Source organism: Toxotes jaculatrix, chromosome 22 (assembly GCF_017976425.1).
Source record: "Toxotes jaculatrix isolate fToxJac2 chromosome 22, fToxJac2.pri, whole genome shotgun sequence".
NCBI lineage: Eukaryota > Metazoa > Chordata > Actinopteri > Toxotidae > Toxotes > Toxotes jaculatrix.
Window position 1 is genome coordinate 9951150 of NC_054415.1, and position 19158 is coordinate 9970307.

General features: G+C 42.4%; 1 protein-coding gene across 6 annotated transcripts in view; it reads right to left on the reverse strand.

The window, feature by feature from the left end:
• The window catches only part of foxp2 (forkhead box P2), a 104367-nt gene that overhangs the window by 74608 nt on the left and 10601 nt on the right, over nt 1-19158 (reverse strand). The window lies entirely within an intron of this gene.

The window sequence follows — 19158 nt, forward strand, 5'->3', positions numbered from 1 at the left end:
TCCAACAGACAGGAATCTACTGGCAAGAAGAAAGGCTCGGTCTTCCCCAGGAGAGAGGAGTACAAAGCCCCCAGTCTGCACACAGCAGATGCAGAAAGCCAGTCCATCTGCCACCAACTCGATGTGCCACATGGGCCTGAGAGATTTAGTACAAGAAGGGACTATTTTTTTATGTTTTTTTTTTTTTTTTTTTTTAACATCTGCCTACATAAGTTTGTGCCATATCCACAACAGAATCAAATGCAAACACACATCTAAATCTGGCAGAGATGCAACTCTAAAATTAAATTCACACTAACAGACACACACATGTGCAGGCATCCACAGCACGAGGTTATAGGGAGTGCAAGAACTTTTATGTTTTAAAGAGAGGCGCCCAGGGCAACTATGACAGATTTATTTAGGAAAAGATGTAGCCCCTAGCGCAGGGTAAAGACCACTTGAACTTGCAGCTCTGAGTGGTGCGCTGGCATGATTTAACAGGCTCTGAATAGTACATTATCTCCCCGGCTCCGCTGGAGCATATTTCAGCCGTATGATATCATTATTAAGAGACCAACACAGACCAAAAGATGTAGCATTTTCATTACTGTCAACTGTCTGAGCTCTGAGGCAGAGAGGGTAAACACTAAACAATCATGGCAGAGTGAGAGAGACAGTGGGAGTTGAAACAAGCGGGAGAAAGAGAGAGAGAGAGAGAGAGAAAGAGAGAGAGGGAGAGGGAGAGGGAGATGACAAGAGCGCAAAAGCAAGAGTGAAAAAACAGCGACAGAGAGAGAGAGAGGCAAAGGAGGCTAACATTAAACAACTGCTGTTAATTGCTCTAAGCATCCACATTATGCCAGTAATTTCTCCCATTTCTCTTTCAGCGCAAAGGGCTTCAGGCTAGAAAGCTCCTTCAGCCCCTTTAATAAACTACTCAGAGCGCCTCACTGGAAAAGACAAACAAGAGGCCCCTGGCCTTAGAAACATTCGCTTCACTAGGGGGAATGCTATGCCTATTTCTACACATCTGTGACAATTGTGTGCCTCCTCCCTTCAGGTATTTATTCCCTATGTCTCTTCTTCCAGTGCTTTCTGCTGCCAAGGTCAACGGAGACAAACAGGCCCACCAGCGTCTTGATGTGGTGGCAACAGAACAGTGAGAGGAGAAAGGGAGAGGGAGTCGGGGGGGGGTTAGACATGTGTAGTGGGTACAGTGGGGAGGGGTGATGGTGGCAGCAGCTGGTTACCAACCCTGGCAGGAGCAGCAGCAGTGGGGGGAGCAGTGATCTGAGATGCAGTGCAACGCCATGACAACGTTGGCGACGGATGTTGTTTCCCATCTCCCGGCACTGCTATCACTTCCAGAGTCTATACACATGCACTCACACACACACATACACACACACATATACACACACACACACACACACACACACACTACAGCTAACTATTAATTTTCAATTAAAACCACCATGAAGTGCATTGCCTCTGGGGCATCAGACAAAGTCAAGCGACCATCGCAGCGGTTTCCCTCGTCACTCCTGCCACCATCACTCCAGTGCTACCAAGCCACCACAAAGTACAAGCACTGCCATAACATCTGTCAGTCAGTGTCAGCCCAGCCTTCAGCAGTGTGAATCACTCCAAATTAACCCTTTCACAACCAGTCAACAAAAGGTGCACACTCATGATATAAATGAGTGTAATCTAGAATGAGTTAAGTAAACATGTATGACCTGTTAACATACACATGTGGAATCAGCACAAAAGACAAAGAGAACAGCACACAGAGGAGAAGACTCTGTGGCTTTCCTGTGACCGCGAGGTCTGTATTTATTGGAGGCCAAGTACATCAGTGATGTTCACTCTGCACTGGGAGGTTATCCATTTGACTTCCCTCCTCTTTCGTCCATTCTCACATTTAAGTGCCAGTCGGGGAAAAAAAAAAAAAATGAAGTGATTTTACCGTCCGCTAAAATATGCTCAACTCCCCCCCCTAACAACTCCCACACAGTGATAACCGGTGTTTCCAAAGAGCAAAGCACCACACATATGAAACAGAGCACACACGTCAGCACCATTCATTAGTCGTCACACAAATGTTCCACAAGCACAATTCACGAGCCACTACAAATAAATAAATTAATTAAAGAGCCAAATAAGGCATAATGAGGGGGTAGGGCTCTTTTTAGTCCTGGGCAATGCTGATCACACGATATGTTGCTTATGGCCAGAGAGCAGAGACCATTATGGACCGGTGATTATATAAGTGGTTGGAAGGCAGCACCATTTTAATATACTGTACTTAAGCACCAGGGTATCCATGGCAACTTGCCTTGCACCGTGCATTCAGAAAATCCCTAATGAAATGCCTATTAAGTGGCTGATAATGACAGTGTCCAAATATATTTGCATATGTATTTCACTGCTGGGGGAAAAAAAAAAAAATTTGAACAGTGAATGAAGGGGGGGGGGGCTGATTTCGATCAAATTAATAAATATGTTGATTTTATTATGTTTGTTGTTTGTAAAATTATAGCTATCTTAAGAAATATTCAATTTCGAAATCAGTGAATAAGACATAAATGTAAGGCTTAGTAATCTGGTGTAAAAAATTATTAATATGTGTACAAGTATTGCTTTTAATAAAACTTATACAAGAAAAAAAAAAAAAAAGTAGTTGCAATGGGTGTGAATTGAGGCCTCACTGCCTTCCTCTGGGAGTCTCCACATGTGACTTCCATTTGCGACTTTGGCTCAGAGCCCAACAGGACATCCCTGAGAGAGTGTTTGCTTGACTCAATATCAACAGCCCGAGTAAGCAGTGGGGGGGGGGGGGGGGGCTCCGGAGCCCTCTCCGGCCAAGCCCGGCCTCGGGTTCCTATTGAAAATAAACCAGGCTGTACATTCACTGGGCCCAGAAATATCAACACGCGCTGCGAGGAGCCACGTATAGCACTCAGCAGTGTTCCGCTGGTGCCTCTCCAAGGCTTAATGATACCTGCACCTCCCCTCCAGCTGCTTCTGCCGACACCGCCGCTACACACAGACGGCAGGCGGGCGGGAATTAAAGTATACATTACAGCAGAAAAATAAAAAGAGATCGAAATGACAGAAGTCAGACAGTTCAAGCTGACCGGGCCTCTTGAAACGAAGGAGCTTGTAGACTAGCGACAGACACTCCAGGTTAAATTGGCCCTCCTGTGCCGCCTCTTATTTTCCCAACACCACAGCTGCCTCCAGTGCCCAACCCCCCTTCCTAAAAAAAAAAAAAAAAAAAAAGAAGAAGAAGAAGAAAAAAAAGAAAAATAGCCTTTCTTCAAAAGCGTATTTGAATTAAACGAGTTGCTGAAATCAAAGGCTCGGCTGAGACGGGTAAATTTAAACAAGCAAGTGCGGCTCACAGCAGTTTACCTGTTATACAGCAGATTGGAATTAGATGAAAGAGCAGAGCATGGCGGACAACTTCCCTTTTTTCACAGTAGTAGATATTATCATACAGTTAAGGCGGCTGCACTTTAAATTAGATTCCTACTTAGAGAAAAGCACATGCTACTCAGTTGTTGTTTTTTTTAATGTTCCTGGCCAGTGAGATGTCATTAAGATGAAGAAACAGCTAAAAAAAAGAAATGTGAGAAACAATAGTCGTCCCATGCATTCAGATTTCCTGTTTGGGATGAATCTGAGACCCGTTTATGACAGTGATCTGTAGTGTCTGAGGATCCCACAGCTCCAGCTCTGCCAAAGAGATTATCATTCCCAGAACCATGGCTACACAGTTGAATGGCAGCAAGACAAGCTCCACTGGCAGTCAAAAGCGCACAACACCTGTATATGCTATGCAACAACCACTATCTAAGGTCCAAGGGATCCTGTCAATGCATCTGCAAGTAGCAATGAAAAATACTTCCATTCAGGATGAGAGGAATAGTAAACACTGACCATGAATTAGATAATGGGGGAAAGTTTGGGAATCATCTCCAGAAGCAACTGAGACGTGGAGCGTTCTGTTCTTAACTCTGGACAGCGGACTTCAGAGTCCTCCGATTACCTCGGCCTTCTGACTTACTGCTGACACAGTGGCTATCCATTCATGACTAAAACACCATTCAGCTAGACACCAATTACACCTAAAAAACCCTGATCAAATTAATTCAGGAAAATGGCATTCCAGCAAAGAATAATAAACTCATTATATGGAAATTTCAAACTCTTCTATTCTCCACACCGCGGCTAATTCAAACCTAATTTTTACTAGCCACTAATTTGAGGGCGAAGGGCGGGGGATAGGAATTACATCTGGAGGTAATTCATTGTGTGGAACTGAGCCCAGTGGAGGTTATGATTCCCCTCCGTCCCCCTGTTTAAAAAGAAAAAAAAAATTGAGACAGACAGACATGGAGAAGGAACTACTTAGGTGAGCGGGACTTCCGGAGCACTGAAACAACACTTTTCACAAAAATGTTTTCATTGTGCTGTCACCAGGCACAGGCTGGAGAGGATATAGGTGTTGCAGGCGCAGGCCTAGAGACAGACACAGACGCTGATAAATAAAAGAGGGAGAAGGATTTTCAGGAAATGAGGGGACCTCTTATAAGGTTCGGGCTCCTCCAGACAGCTGCACTGGTTCAGGATTTAGCAAATAGCCAAAGATGTGGAAGTTAAGGAAGTGCGTGGGTGGGTGGGGGCGGTAGGGTAGGTTTTTTTTTTTTTTTAGACTCTGCAGTTAGGTGTTGTGCCCGCTCTAAAGGCTCAGAGTTTATGAGGACGTCTCCCTCTCAAGTGACCAGCTACATCTGGGCTGCCTAAGTGGGCTCCCTAATAAATGGCACAGTTTTCCAATGATCTGCAGTTTCAAAGCACTAAAGTAAAGGGTATCCAGCTGTATCAGTTTCACTGTATGGATGCAAACTTAACAGTTCCTTGCAAGGAAGTATTTGTAAGGAGGAGAGGAGCAGAAGTCGACATATTTGAATGATTTTTCTTGATTACGCTGATTAAACTGAGAGAACGAAATATAAAGCTTGGCTTCCGACAATCAGGCACAGTGAAAAATCCCCACAGGAGGACATTAACATGTGATAGAGAAACTTGCCTCAGTCCCTTCCACACCAGAGCCCCCTGCTCTCCACTTCCATCCTGTGCCACCCCTCCAACACTAAATGTGTTTTCCAAATGAAAATAAACGGAGTCCAACCAGTTTGAGGCAGTCATACTCTGGAATATGAGATCAAATAATGGCTTCTGTGGAGGCTGAAAGGAGAAATGAAATGGCTTCTGAGGGGAGATGTACCGAGTAATAAAATTACTCCTTTATATCTTCCTAAACAGCAGATGTTCCCCTGGAGTGGGTGAGGGCTTCACTTTGGTCAAAGACAAGTATGCAAGTGGCAATTTTTCCTTCAGGGAAGATTCCCTGATACACTTCTTGAGACTTGGCGCACTGCAATTTTCTTGAAAACGAGAAACTATTTCAGCAACAAGTTAAGCGGAACTTTGGAAGTTTCACTTTGATGATGTGCTGGTACATGCTGTCACTGAAAGGTATGTTCCATTAAATTGGAACAGCAAGATGATTCATAAGCCTATTGCTTTTCAATGAGTTCAAACTAGGCTGAAATGTTCGGATGAACAGTTGTATTTTATACTAACACATACAGTTGACTTGGAACTGACCATGATGTACCACAAACACAGTGAATCATCTTTGGGATGAAAAATGTCTCTACTTTGAAATTGGTTAGCTATTCCAGTTATACAAGCACCATTCCATTTGGCATTGGGGGGAATTTACAACAAAAGTATGAATCTAACTACTTAAAATCATGCAATTGATTTGTATTCTTAAAAAGCTGGTCACAATAATATTCAGATGGACTTTTTTGCTACGGCAGAAGGACAATATTAGAGGAAATTTGCAATTGGAGAGAATACATTATAATTCATTATACAGTAGCTATTAAACCTCCAGTAAAAATGGTTTATTACAAGGATTGAGCCACTTATCAGACGTACTCACTACCTTTAAAAGCTGTCCATGTTCAGTGCTCTGAGTGGCAAAAAAGCAATCGCTGATGACTTTGAAAATAGGACTAGATGTACAATTTATCAAAACAGACACGGCTGGCAGGGATTTCAGAGAATCAAGGGTTGTAACTGTTTGTTCAGAATCACAGGAGAAAGGAAGACTGCAATTTACAGAATACAGTTTGTGTTATACTGTCCAAAAATTGGCTTTAAGAAATTTAAATAAGAAAAGTGTATTGCTCACAAAATTGACTCGTCTTGTGAGACATTCACAGTATGTTGCTTTATCAAGAAATTGGTGTACCTTTCTGACGCTATGTTTTAATGCGTTCTCTTAATGAGGTTAATCTAAGAAAATTATACAACAAATTAAATAAATTACTCACAGATGCACACAAGTATCCCTGTTTCAGTTTGTTTTATGCAGTCTTGGCATGTAATTAAGTGGTTTACACCAAGCTGATGATTTTTGTGCTGTGACTATGAATTAGTTTCTGGTGCGAGCATGAGACAGAACATTTTTCCCAGTGACAATCTGCAAGACTGTTGTTTACAAACATACACAAGTAGAGAGCAGACTCATTAAAGATCTCATAATACTAGACCCCAAAAATAGTGTGTGGAGCGTGCATCAGTAGCTTAAAACGCTTGTCAAGCCATCATCACGGGTGACTCTTAATTTACACAAAGGCACACAATTATACTTACAGGCAACATTTTCAACACTTTGCGAACTTAGGAAACATCATTAACTTTCTCTCTGCGTTGCCTTTTTCCTCTGTCGTAGCCGGTTGCCATCTATTCAGGAAGACAAATGGCAAAGGGGATGATTCTGACAGCTTAAAAGTACCCATCAGCTGCCTGTGAGACATCTCCCTGCACATCCAGCCCCAAAACCTCCCCAAACAAACAGCAGGCTCCACTTCAAATACATAGCAGGACTATTAGGTAATCTTCTCCTTTGTTCACTCTCCCTGAGCCTTGGTGACTAACCTCAATCTCTCCCTGTTCCACCTCTAGCCTTCAAGCTGACAAACACAACACTTAACGCTGCCAGGGCTATAAGAGAAGTGCCATGATGAATGGCTAGGAATTATCTGGAAATATACACAAGCTATCTTGTATATTCAGAGAAGTTGTGTTTGTTGTGTTATGATGACAGTACCATTATGGTTTTACAGAGAGAGGGAGAGAGAAGAGGAGAGCGGCAGCACAAGGGCTCTTTGTTTTGGGACGGGACAAATCTGAGGTTTCCTTTTGGATATTCAATATCCTGCAAGGTACCAAACAGTTACAGTAGTCTAGTGTCTGGGCTTTTTCTTTTCTTTTTTTTTTTTTTAGAGGGGAGGGTGCAGAGGCTTGCTACGTGTGTCTGTGAATTGTTGCATGCTTCTTAGTCAATTGCTGTGTGGCTTGCGTGAGTCCCTCCCAACAAAGCCTGGGAAATCAATCAATCTGTGAAGAAATACCTCTTATGCCAGATGTGGCACTTGAAAAAAAAAAAAAAAAGACTTAAAAAGACTTGCTTGTATTAGAGACTCTAAGGGTCCAAACAAGCATAAAACCACGCTGAAATGAAATATTTATTACAAATGAATCAAGCTGTCAAAATGCTACCTATTTCACTTTGAATTTCTGCTTGTTATTTTAGGTGGCTTCTCCACGGCGTAGCATGTCAAATCTGTAAGTGTGTAAATGTCTTACTCTGAAATATATCTCCACTATTTACTTTACAAGTTGCCAAGGAGAATGAAAGACAAATGTTTCATTAGCAGGTGACTTTTTTTTTTTTTTTGTTTCTTTTACAAGTCTTCAGTAGTTCCGCTCCTTGACACATATACGCGCACTCTTGCATACGCTGAATATAATTATAAATGCAAGGCTTGCTATAGGGAGCTGAACTTTTCACACCTTTCAAAGCCACAAAATTGGATGGTTTTGTGGTTGTGCAGCTGCCGCTCCACGCTAATGCAAGGCGGTGTCATATGAAAAATATTCCTCTCCCCAAACCACAGGGCTGGTCATTAATGAAACACAGGCCGCGCAGTGAGGTCATACAGAGTCTAGATTTCAGCAGCCACACTTAAAAACCGCTCAGAGAGAATAGAGAAACATGAACACAAATCAGATTCCAGCTCCAAGGACGGGGAAAATAAATAAATAGAGAAAGGCACTGGCCCCTCTCACATTTTCCCCCAGCGCTCTGCAAACAACCGTCAACTGCAGCTCAGAAACAGCTCACAATGAGAGCAGACTAAACAATCTGGTCCCGGCCAAGGAAAATGCTAAGCAACTCTGCACACAGGATGTCTCACCCTAATTGCCAACTATCAAATCTCACAATGGAATCTATCCATTTGGCAAAATTTTCACAGCAAACTTGGCAATATACTTTTGCTTTTAAAAGTGTCAACTTTTGTGATGAGAAGAAAGGACGAGAAAAGATGGAGAAACACAATTGTCGAGAATTTCATTTCTAGCTCGGATTTGCTGGGGTTTATTGAGCTTACAGAAAAACTAGCAATAATGTGTGCTGAGAGGAAAAAAACTTTTATTAAATAAAGGTGCTAGAGGTCTTGTAAACGAGTGATTAAAATCCTCAGCATTAAGATAAACAGACTAAATAGGTCCCCAAAGACGTACAGACTCAGGGAGGAGAGAGAGAGAGGGCAAGCTCAACCCAGAAAGAGAGACTGACACTCTGTGTACTGGAGGTGGGCATGGGAGCGTAACTGGAACCTTGGGACTGGTATACGAAACAGGGTTACTAGGAGGGACCGGGCTCTAAACAGGAAACTAATGGGACAGTCTCCGCCATCCACCATGTGGCATTGTATTTTCCAGCCAGTCAAAGCCATGCTCGCAGAGACCCCATGACTTCAAACAGCCAAAATAGCAGCACATTCATGAAACAGAACAGAACTACTGGGAATTAAAGAAGGCAGGGAAAAAAAAGAAAATACACACACACACACATTCACACACACACACACACAAAAAGGTAGCAGGCCTCGACAGCAGATGGTAAAATTAACATTTCAACAGTTCCTGCCTTTCATGTAGGTCTCGGCAGAACTTTTTCTTATTTGAAAAAAAAAAGAGAAAAAAGTAAGAGGGGTTTGGGTTTTGGTAAGATACAGTGGTGTAGAAGGCATCTGGAAAAGGGGAAGAGGAATATTGGCTTATTGCTCCTGATGGTCCACCTCTATGAAAAATTAAATAGGTCTGTTTTGCAGGTTTCCCCTCTCTAGAGTGCCCTAAGCTGTGTTATGGAAACATCATCTCGGTAATTTATACGCCAAAGAACACCTGGTGATGAAAGAAAATAAACTATTCCTCCCTTTCTTTCCCCATTTAAAACCCAACACTTTGACTTTGCGGTCTCTCCCTTTGATGTTTCTTTTTCCACCTTTTTAATGTCCATCCATTTGGCTTATTTTGCAAGAAGTTGGCATCTATTGTAGTGTTAAGTCGTTCACAAAATGCTTGTCAGATTTCATTTTGAGGTCTTGATATAAACTTCAAAAGGTACTGTAGAGATGTTATCATGGAGAGCCTGGAAGACTGGAGGCATCTCTAATAAAGACCCAAACAATGGACAGCCTCTCTCATTTCCAACCCTGTCCAATGGAGCGTCTCAGTAGTACCCATTAATTTGGACACAGTTCTGGCTAAATTACATGTGTTCCACCTCTGTGACATTTTAAATGCAATTAAAAGCTGGTTATGGAAGTGTGCGCGGACTTCCCTGTGATGAAGGGAAATCACTGACGTGATTAACATGCAAACGAGCTCATGCTGGCAGACTAGATTGGGGTTTGAAAACCTCAATTACTTTTGTGTGATTATCTATTTACCAGTACACAGATTTCCATTTCTCATCTCCAGCCGAGTTCCCCATGCACAAGCCTCAATTATACAAGGCACACCTTTATTTATGATGCGCACGATGCTGAAATACAAGCTCGGGTTATTTTTCACTGTGATGTATTGCGTCTTTACAGGCTGCTCATGAGGCAGGGCCACCAGAACAACACTTCCTAATGCTGAACCATTTGCTTTGTGAGCACTTAATATGATCTTGACCCCCACCACCCTACACACCCCCAATCCATCCATCCAATCCCTATTTAAACTCAGTTTAATCCCGCCTCCCTGTTAGACAGCAGTGAGAGTAATGGACAAAGGGCAGCCATTTGTCCCTTTCAACTACTGTTTTATGCTTTAATACTTTTAATTTATTTCTAAACTATAAACTATAACAAAATGAAAGCCCTTTAAAATGCATGAATGACTCTGAGTGTAAGTGCATGTGTGTGTTTGGGGGGAACAGATCCAACTATATCAAGCAGTAGTTCAAGGGAGGTGTAGATTTAAATCAACTGCAGAAACACTCCAGGCCTTATAGTATGTATCATCTTGTTGATGCAATTATTAAAGCAACGCCTGGCAGCACAGGAGAAATACAATTTAATCAATTTACACACCTGAACAGTGACAGAATTCCTGTTTTTTTTTTTAAGTTTAGATTTACATTAAAATATACATTATATTTTCCAAGCAGACAAGATTAAAGAAGCCCTCCAACTTTTTTCAAAGAAAAGACAAAAGTAAAAAACAAAAGTGCTCCAAAACACACAGAAAATGAACGCACTGTAAAGTAACTGTGCCAGCATGAACTTGCTTTTCAACAATTTTATCTGAACTATAACAAATGTTTTAAAAAAAATAATATAGCACATGATTTTATTGTTTGTCAGGGTTCCTGCCTGTTTCCTGGTGCCCAGGGACAGGAAGAGAAAGGAAGACACACATATCTGTGGCACAGCCAGGCTTTTCACATTGTGCCCAGCATACATAAAACATGCCCTGTTGCTTCAGCTGGAGCAAAAAGGAAAACAGTGCCATCAAGTGAAATTTCTGAGGATTCCTCAAACACCTCAGCAGATAGATCTATCACCTTATCAAACTGAAGGCAGCAGAAGAAGAAGGTCGTCTTTGGTTAAACTTCGATTAATAGCATTTATTTATCCACAATAAGAGAACATTTTTCTTGTCAAAGAGTCACCTCATCACTGTTACCCAACACTTATTAAATATACTTTTTAAAAGGTGTAATCCAAATGTATTCTGTACATCTGCGTATGGGAATATTAGACACAAGAGCACCACCCACTCAAGTAGTTAGATGATAAGACAAGGAGTGAACATGGTGCATTACTGACTTCATGTTCAGAATCCTGTTCGAGGTACCACAGGAACAAAGGGAATCATTATTACTATTTGAACTCAGGACTTGGCTACAACACTGATATAAGGCTGCTAGAGTAGGTAAAAAAAAAAAAAGAAAAAAAAAGCAGAGGATACAGCATACGGAGCGAGTGAAACTGGTGGTGACGGCTAGAATCATGAGTGAGAGAGAATGAAAGAGAGAGAGAGAGAGAGAGAGAGAAAGCTTAGATAATAGTAGATAATGGACAATTAACTCAGGCTAGTAGTGCCGGCTGCAGTGAATAGCAGCTTGTGGTGCAGCAACTCCCTGATCACCACTCAGCCATATTCACACAGGGAATAGGGGCGATATCAAGCTGCAGGCTACTGGGCCTCAGAGGTGTATACATTGCATTAGCAATCTCCACAAAGCCTTCAAACAATGTGTGATACCAACAAAGTGTCCCAAAGTGCAAACGCAAGCACTCTGCCGATGGGAAGTCGGTGGTGCCATAACCTTGTCCATTGTTTCAAGTCCTTTCACCATCAAAATAAACCCAGGAGCCGTAAATCCATTTTAAAAAGTGACGTACTGCCATTCCTGGGTGCAGACATAGAAATTAGCATAATTAAACCTATATAAAAGCTAATTGCATAAATAAATGAGTGAATGTCACCACCGTGCATCACAGAAACAATGCATGTGTTCATATCAGGGGCCTCAGAAGTGTTTTAACTGCCCACCCAGCCCCCCACCCCCTTCAAGCTCCATCTAAATCTATTGATCTGTGAAACACAGAGACCCAGGGGAGGCAATTCACTTAATATCATACATCTAATGATGAGATGAATAACGATTATACCATTTGGTAATTAAACGTCTTACAAACCATTTAACTGACTGTGCGTCAGGGGGGGTCGCTGGAGGTCATAACGATTGTTTTTCATTTCTCGCTCGGCATGAAAGGAGGAGACATGCAGGAGGTACGGCTGGGGAGGGGTGGTGGTGGTGGTGGTAGAAAACAGTGCATGACACAATAGAGAAAACACACTAATGACTGTTAGCAGCTATGGCACTAATCCCTAATGCTGTCAAGGAAATGGAGGAAAATAAAGCAAGACAAACACCTTATATAGACACGTATGTGTATGTGCACACGGACACACATGCACACACACACATATATGTATGTACACACATGCAGATGTACAAGCACAGACATATATATATGTATATATACACAACCACATACATATATATACACACACAATAGATTTAGAAATCTCATTAGCTTGTACTTCCTTTTCCCAATAACAGACAAATAAGTGAGAAAAATAAGCCCATATTAACTGGTGAACTGTAAATATATGACAAGGGCAATGTGAAAGAAGAAGAGGAGGGGGTTTATGTACAGACATCTTCCTGCTTTGCAAGAATGTGCCTGATCCACACAAAGGTGTGTTTAACACACGCTCTGAGAGCCACTTCACTGTCAACATCCACAACCCTAATCCCTACTTACATACAATAATTACCCAACATTGCCATGTCAGTGCGTTGTCTTACGGACAGGCCTGTGCAGGGCTTATTTTTTAACTGTAATATAATGTGTACAGTAAGTACGAGACAGGGAGGCCAGGTGTAAAAGTTTTAGAAGGTTTAGGGGTTAAAAAACATACACGCAAATGTCCAGTCACTTTGTCGGACTGTCCTCTCCTTCCCATCCTACCCTCAGACAACTAACAATACCTTTCCTTTGTAGCTAGACCTCGCACATTCAGGCAGCATTTACTGACAGAGGGATGTGTGTCATGCTCCTAGCTCCTTATTGAAAGATAGCTAGTAAACATTGTCATTCCAAAAGAGAGACAGGATTAAAGCCTGCTTTGCCCATTGAGGGGAACAGTACGCGGAAAGAGAACGGGAACAATAGCCAAATGGAGGACGGTATCACAAGGGTCCAATGTCTGCCGTGATGAATATGTGGGAGATTATAACCCATTCCATCATTTCCATAATGTAAAACTCTCTTTCTTCTTCACCCGCCGACTATTCACTAAATAAATGAGAAAACTATCACCCGCGCAGAAATATTGGACAAAAAGCTGAAGGGAGGGAGACTGAGTTTTGAATGACCCCCGTGCCTTTGACAATACAGGCGCTGTCCGGACACATTCGGAAGCAGCAGAGTGAGTAAGACCTGGTAGAGTATTTATCACTGGGCACAATGCAAATGTATTACCATGTCACCTATACCACTTTAGGGCACAGAATGGAAGCACGGTGAATACAAGGGAGTTTTATATAACAGCAGATGGAAATATGAATGCGGGGTTCTTTTCGATGTGTGGCTTTACTGCCTCGCTAGAACTCTAAACTGAGGGATCATTCAGTGGACACTGGTTTAAAACTCCGTCACCACAAAGAGCCAGCCCTCGCATTTAACCAGTATGCTAACTAGCCCGGCTAATAAGTTTTTACCTGCCTCACTTGAATTAAACTGACGGACAATGGTTCGAAGGAACTTATGAGAAGAAAAGCAGAATTACAGAGTTCAGAGTGAAGAGAGTGTGAATAAAAGAAGTTTAAATGATCAGGACTTTGGGCTGAGGGTGCATTAATAACTTTTTGATCTGTGAAAGCTATCTGGTTAAGTGTGGCAAAAAATAAATGCCCTTTGCATTATAAGCTTATATATAGACTGTATATTGACTGTATAAGCAGCCACTCCACTGCAAACTGTTGCTTTTCTAGAGAGCTCCTCAAAAAACATTAAACTTGTGAAATTCCTGAGCCATAGAAAATATCTCCCCACCCTGTGCTCCCCTCACACCTCAACATCACTGACACCTTCTCAGCCATTCACTTGATGCACGTGTGTCTGTTTATATGTGTGTGTGTGTGTGTGTGTGTGTGTGTGTGTGTGTGTGTGTGTGTGTGTGTGTGTGTGTGTGTGTGAGAGAGATGGAGAGAAAGCCTCTGTGCCTGGCTACATGTGTGCCATCTGCCCAATCACTGCAGTCTATTCCAGAGATTTCTCCCAAAGTAACCTAGTTTATTTACTTTATCTACAATATAATGCTTCAGTGAACATTAGCAACTTTGAGACACAAGTTTCAATCAGTGGTCTAGCTGCGTTGAGTGCATGCTCGTGCGTGTGCTCAGCGAGGTGCAGAGAAAAGATGAACACCGCCGCCAAAGAGACGGAGCGGCTTTAAACCGAAGGACTGACAAAGAGGTCCCAAAATAATACAAAATAAAAACGGACAGCAGGAGAAGAGGGAGAAGGGAAACAAAAGGATAGTAGAAAAAGAGAAGCAGGCAAGAAAGCCAGAAAAAATAAACTATACAGGACAGCGGGGAGAAGAACTGGGGGGAAAAGTAGCGATGGATTTAGAAAATAAAAGAGAAAAGCTAAATGAAAAGCGATATTGTGTTGAGAGACAGGGAGAAAGGGTGAGAAAGACAGACAAAGGGGATGATAGAAACAGACAAAAACAAAGTGAATGAGAAAACACGGGAGAGGGAAAGAGAAAAAGAAAAGGAAGGGAGACAGGGTGCTCTCCCTGGGTAGCACGGAGCAGGTCTTGTCCAATAAACACAGGTGAGCAGCTCGACAGGCCAGGACCACCAAGCTGACTGACAGCTGAGAGCTCTCACTGACCTCCAGCTTTATGTTACATGACATGAGGAGTGCAACTCAACTGACAAAGAGAAACTGCCTGCACCTCTCACAGTGTGGGAGGGAGAGGGGTTGGCGAAAGCACACACACACACACACACACATACACCCCTACACACTTGTGCACACACAGCGCTTTAAAGCGGCATCCACGCTCTGTGGCCAGAGCGTTACAAACACAAAAATATCCACTTTCTCACACGCACACACACACCCAGACAGGAGGAAAGACAGGCCATTTCCCTTCACAGGTGAGCAGAAGAAGGAAACACCCCGGTGCTTCACTTACTTAGTGGGAGAAAGTGAGGAGTTGTAGGGTGGGGGGTAGAATGTATGCTGTGTGCCGACTGAATCTTTTCCACATGACGGGCCTCGGGCTGTTTTTGTCAACTGCACTCTTGAGCAGCAAGGAGTCAGGTAGTGTGACCACATGATTGCCCAAGAGGCACTGCGGTGAGAGAGGGAGAAATGGGGAGAGAGAGGGAGTGAAAGGGAAGAGAATGGCAGAGAGAAAGGAAGAAAAAGAGAGAGAGAGAGAGAGAGAGAGAGGGAGAAGGATCGGGGGGGCCGGGGACAGGACCGATGCAGCACGCATGATGAGGTGTAATCACAAACCCCATTCAGAGTGCAGTGGAGTTTGTCAACATACACACATTCACATTCCACTGTCTGTCAGCTCTATGACCCAAATCGAGCATGTTGTGTGAGTGTGTGTGTTTTTCCCCACACACGGATGCTTTCTGCCCATTTCGCCTCCAACCAGGTAGTAACAGTTGCACTGTCTAGGCTTGCGGTTTGTGATGAGGAAGTCAGATTCCAAGCTCTTGTAGGGTTTCGCTGCCTTCTGTATCCCTTTTCATGCCGTGATCAAATGATCATTATGAACAAAGGACTTGGCTCGTTGCCTCTGGAGTAAAAGCTTTTTCAGTGGCTGTGACCGTGTGGCTTGATTTGAAACTTTTACTTAAAAAAAAAAAAGACGAAAAAATAGAGAGACAAAGAGTAAAAGCATGTGCTACAGTGGAGGAGGGCTCCATCTCATCTAGCAGTTTAATGTAAAAAATAATAAAATGTGTTGTTTCCATAACTAAAACATAAAATATATTAAAAGTTAATGTGCAAAGAAATGTATTCCATCTTGCATGCTGTTGTCATTCCATTTAAAGGCACATGAAACAAAATCTCATTAAATACATAACATGGAAAAGAGTAAAGAAGCATTTACACTCATGCAAACCTTATTTGTATCTGATTAGTTAAACCATGTGAGTCTTATTTCATCACTGGAAGCCAAAATCCCATTGTCCAAATTTGCTCTGAAGCTATGTGACAATATTAACTTAACGTTTGGTTTTGAAAATGTCCCAGATTTTAATAATTTAGCACTGATACGTTGGCAACTCCGGATGGATATACCCCGTAACCTAACACACAGTCCTCGAGATAAACAGAACTCACCAGTGCTCATCAGTAGGTTAAAATGGTCAAGACTTATTTTATGCCATAATGACAATATCCCTAAAAAAACACACTTGACTGTAAGGGGCTAACATAAACGTAGCGCTGTGTGTGCAGGCTGAAAAATTAGGCTGCATGACAGTTTGGTGATAACACACGAGTTCAATCTGTCAAGACAACCAGCATTTAGACCTCGGGAGAAGAATGCACGACTGTGTGCGACTGATTCATTGGACACGATCACCTGCGAATGAAGCCACTCATAATTCTTCCCACCTGAAATAGGGAGTTCAAACTAATGTCAGGCCGCTCTGATGTCATGCCTGCCTCAGGTTGGGTTTCACAATAATCTCAGGCTCTTGGAGAGATGCCATCGAGTCCAGCTTCTGCACCCAAGAATTCTCCAATTAAATTGCAGGGAAAGAATAACATGTGAAACACTAGATCCCCACTGGTTTATAGAAATTAAGCTGGTGCATGCAGTATTTGCAATCAGTCATTTCCAGAGTATCAGTCATCTCTAATATGAGGTGTACATATACACAAACACTGGAGGGGCCCCAATGTATACTGAGGCCACCTCTGCTGAGGGCAAATTTACATTTTTGCTCTGATGATAATTTCCAAAATCACACATTCGTCTGCAAAATATGAAGCTCAGGCATTATAGAAACAACTGGACAGAGAAAGAAAGACAGCGCGGGGTAAAGAGGAATAGCACAGACAGCCATGAGGATCAATAGACTCATTGAGCCTCTTTATATTCTCCTTAAGGAATGATGGCAGCACTCATTCTGAGCCTCCTCACCTCCCCTCCTTCTACCTCCATTCTCATGGCAACTGTGCACTCTGGACAAACACTCTTCATGCAATCTCTTTTCTTCACTCCTCGTCGTCCACCCTGCATCTCCACATACTCTGTTTTTTTTTCTGTTCTGTCCCTCAGTCATTTCTCCTTCACATCAGATTTGTGCAATATAAATACCTGACAACTGCTGAGAAAAGATATAGCGTAGAGAAAGACTGAGAATCTGAAATGTTCATTTGAAGTGGGAAATCTGGACTGAATTCAGGCTAGTTATGGTTTTATTTTGGAGGTGCGATGGGTTTCACATGGGGTAGCAAAGAAGGGCCAAAGGAAAAAAAAAAAAAAAAGCTTAGAATATACGTATCAGGTGTGAAAAATATTTCCTTAGTGGAAATAATGTAAGTACAATTCCGGAGTCTATTTAAAAACGGGACAGCTCCTAATCCAAGAGATCAGGAAAGGGCAGGACGTCATTCGTCCATCCACTTTTGCTCCAATTTGCTCACAGCACGACACTATCAGACCCCAAACCAAACCTCATTAAACTGAAATATGGAAACTTGGGGAACTTCCAAAACTTCCAACTTCTCTCCCTCCCCCTCGCCTAAGTGTGAAGACAAAACAGCGGACCATAGAGAGAAGAGTGCATGAAGAACAGCAGCAGATCCTTAGGACTGAGAGCAAAAGGAAGGAAGAGAGGGAAAGAGGGAAAAGTAAACCTTTGATGAGTAAGACTTTTTTTGTTAAGCGAGGGGGCTTAACTTTAAAATATTCTGGGTGGCAGTGAATGGGGGATTGACCAATGGCCCTGATCTCAGCCACACACTGGGGCACTGGGGTTAATGGTGGATAAAGATTAGGAAAAAAAAAACGGGGGTTGCTTTGCCTGATCTCCATCCACCCCCACGTCCCCCACCCCGCAGTTTTCACCTTCTCCACCAATCCCAAATCAGCTAGACAATGGAGGTTGCCAATGGGGAATGATCCAAGTCCCTTTGATTTCTGCCTCTACCCCCTCGACTGCTCTGAGTGCCCAGGGTAAAGACCCGTTGAGGTTCCTCCTGTTTGCCCACTCACAGGGACGACGGTTGGCAGGCTCAGGGAAACCATTTGAGGATTGGAAATGGAATGACAAGAGGTCTCTGATCTATGACAAGAAATCAATTTCAAACTGGAAATGTGAGCAGAGGGCTGTTCAGTCCGAACTGCAGCTTCTTTAAAGCAGCCAGAGATACCCTTAATTGCTGTAGATTTTTATATATGTCTACACTGGAAGTACAGCTTGCACTGTTGGGGCAATTACACTTTTTTGTAATGATTAGAAGGACTTTTTTTTTTAGGCCAGCAGATATGCAGTAAGAGTTCATCTTTGAAGATTTAACTGAATACTAGACAAATTAAGAACTAATATTTAAATCTCTTTTAGGTGGAAAAGGAAATCTGGACTCGCTCTGGAAACATAGGACTCTAGGGGAGGTGGACCTGGTTCTACAGCCAAGCTACTCAGCATCTTTGCTCCTGCCCAAACACTTTAATCATATCTTTACCTCAAAGGCACTAATTCACGACAGTGGGGTAAGACAAATTGATTTTCTCCTTCAGGTTGGAGGCAGGTTATCTAAATAAACCTATGGATTCGAAGCAAGTGGACAGCAATTTTCAGACCGAAACCCAAAATAACCTATGCAAACAAAGTTACGTTTGAATATTTAGACAAACAAATTGAAATCACTCTTGCTGTAATGTTTGATTATTGACCAACAGTACATGAAATATACCTGTGGAAAATCATTCCATTCAAACACACACATTCTTCACCTCCATGTTAACCATTCAAATGAAAGGTTTCACTCATTGGATATAATTGGTGATTCTCATTATGTGACCTGAGATTCTTCACACTCATTTGCAGAGTGACCTGGTGGCAAACACCATGTTGTATGATTAGCTTTATAAAGGGAGCTGTCTTTGATCATGTCCAGGTTT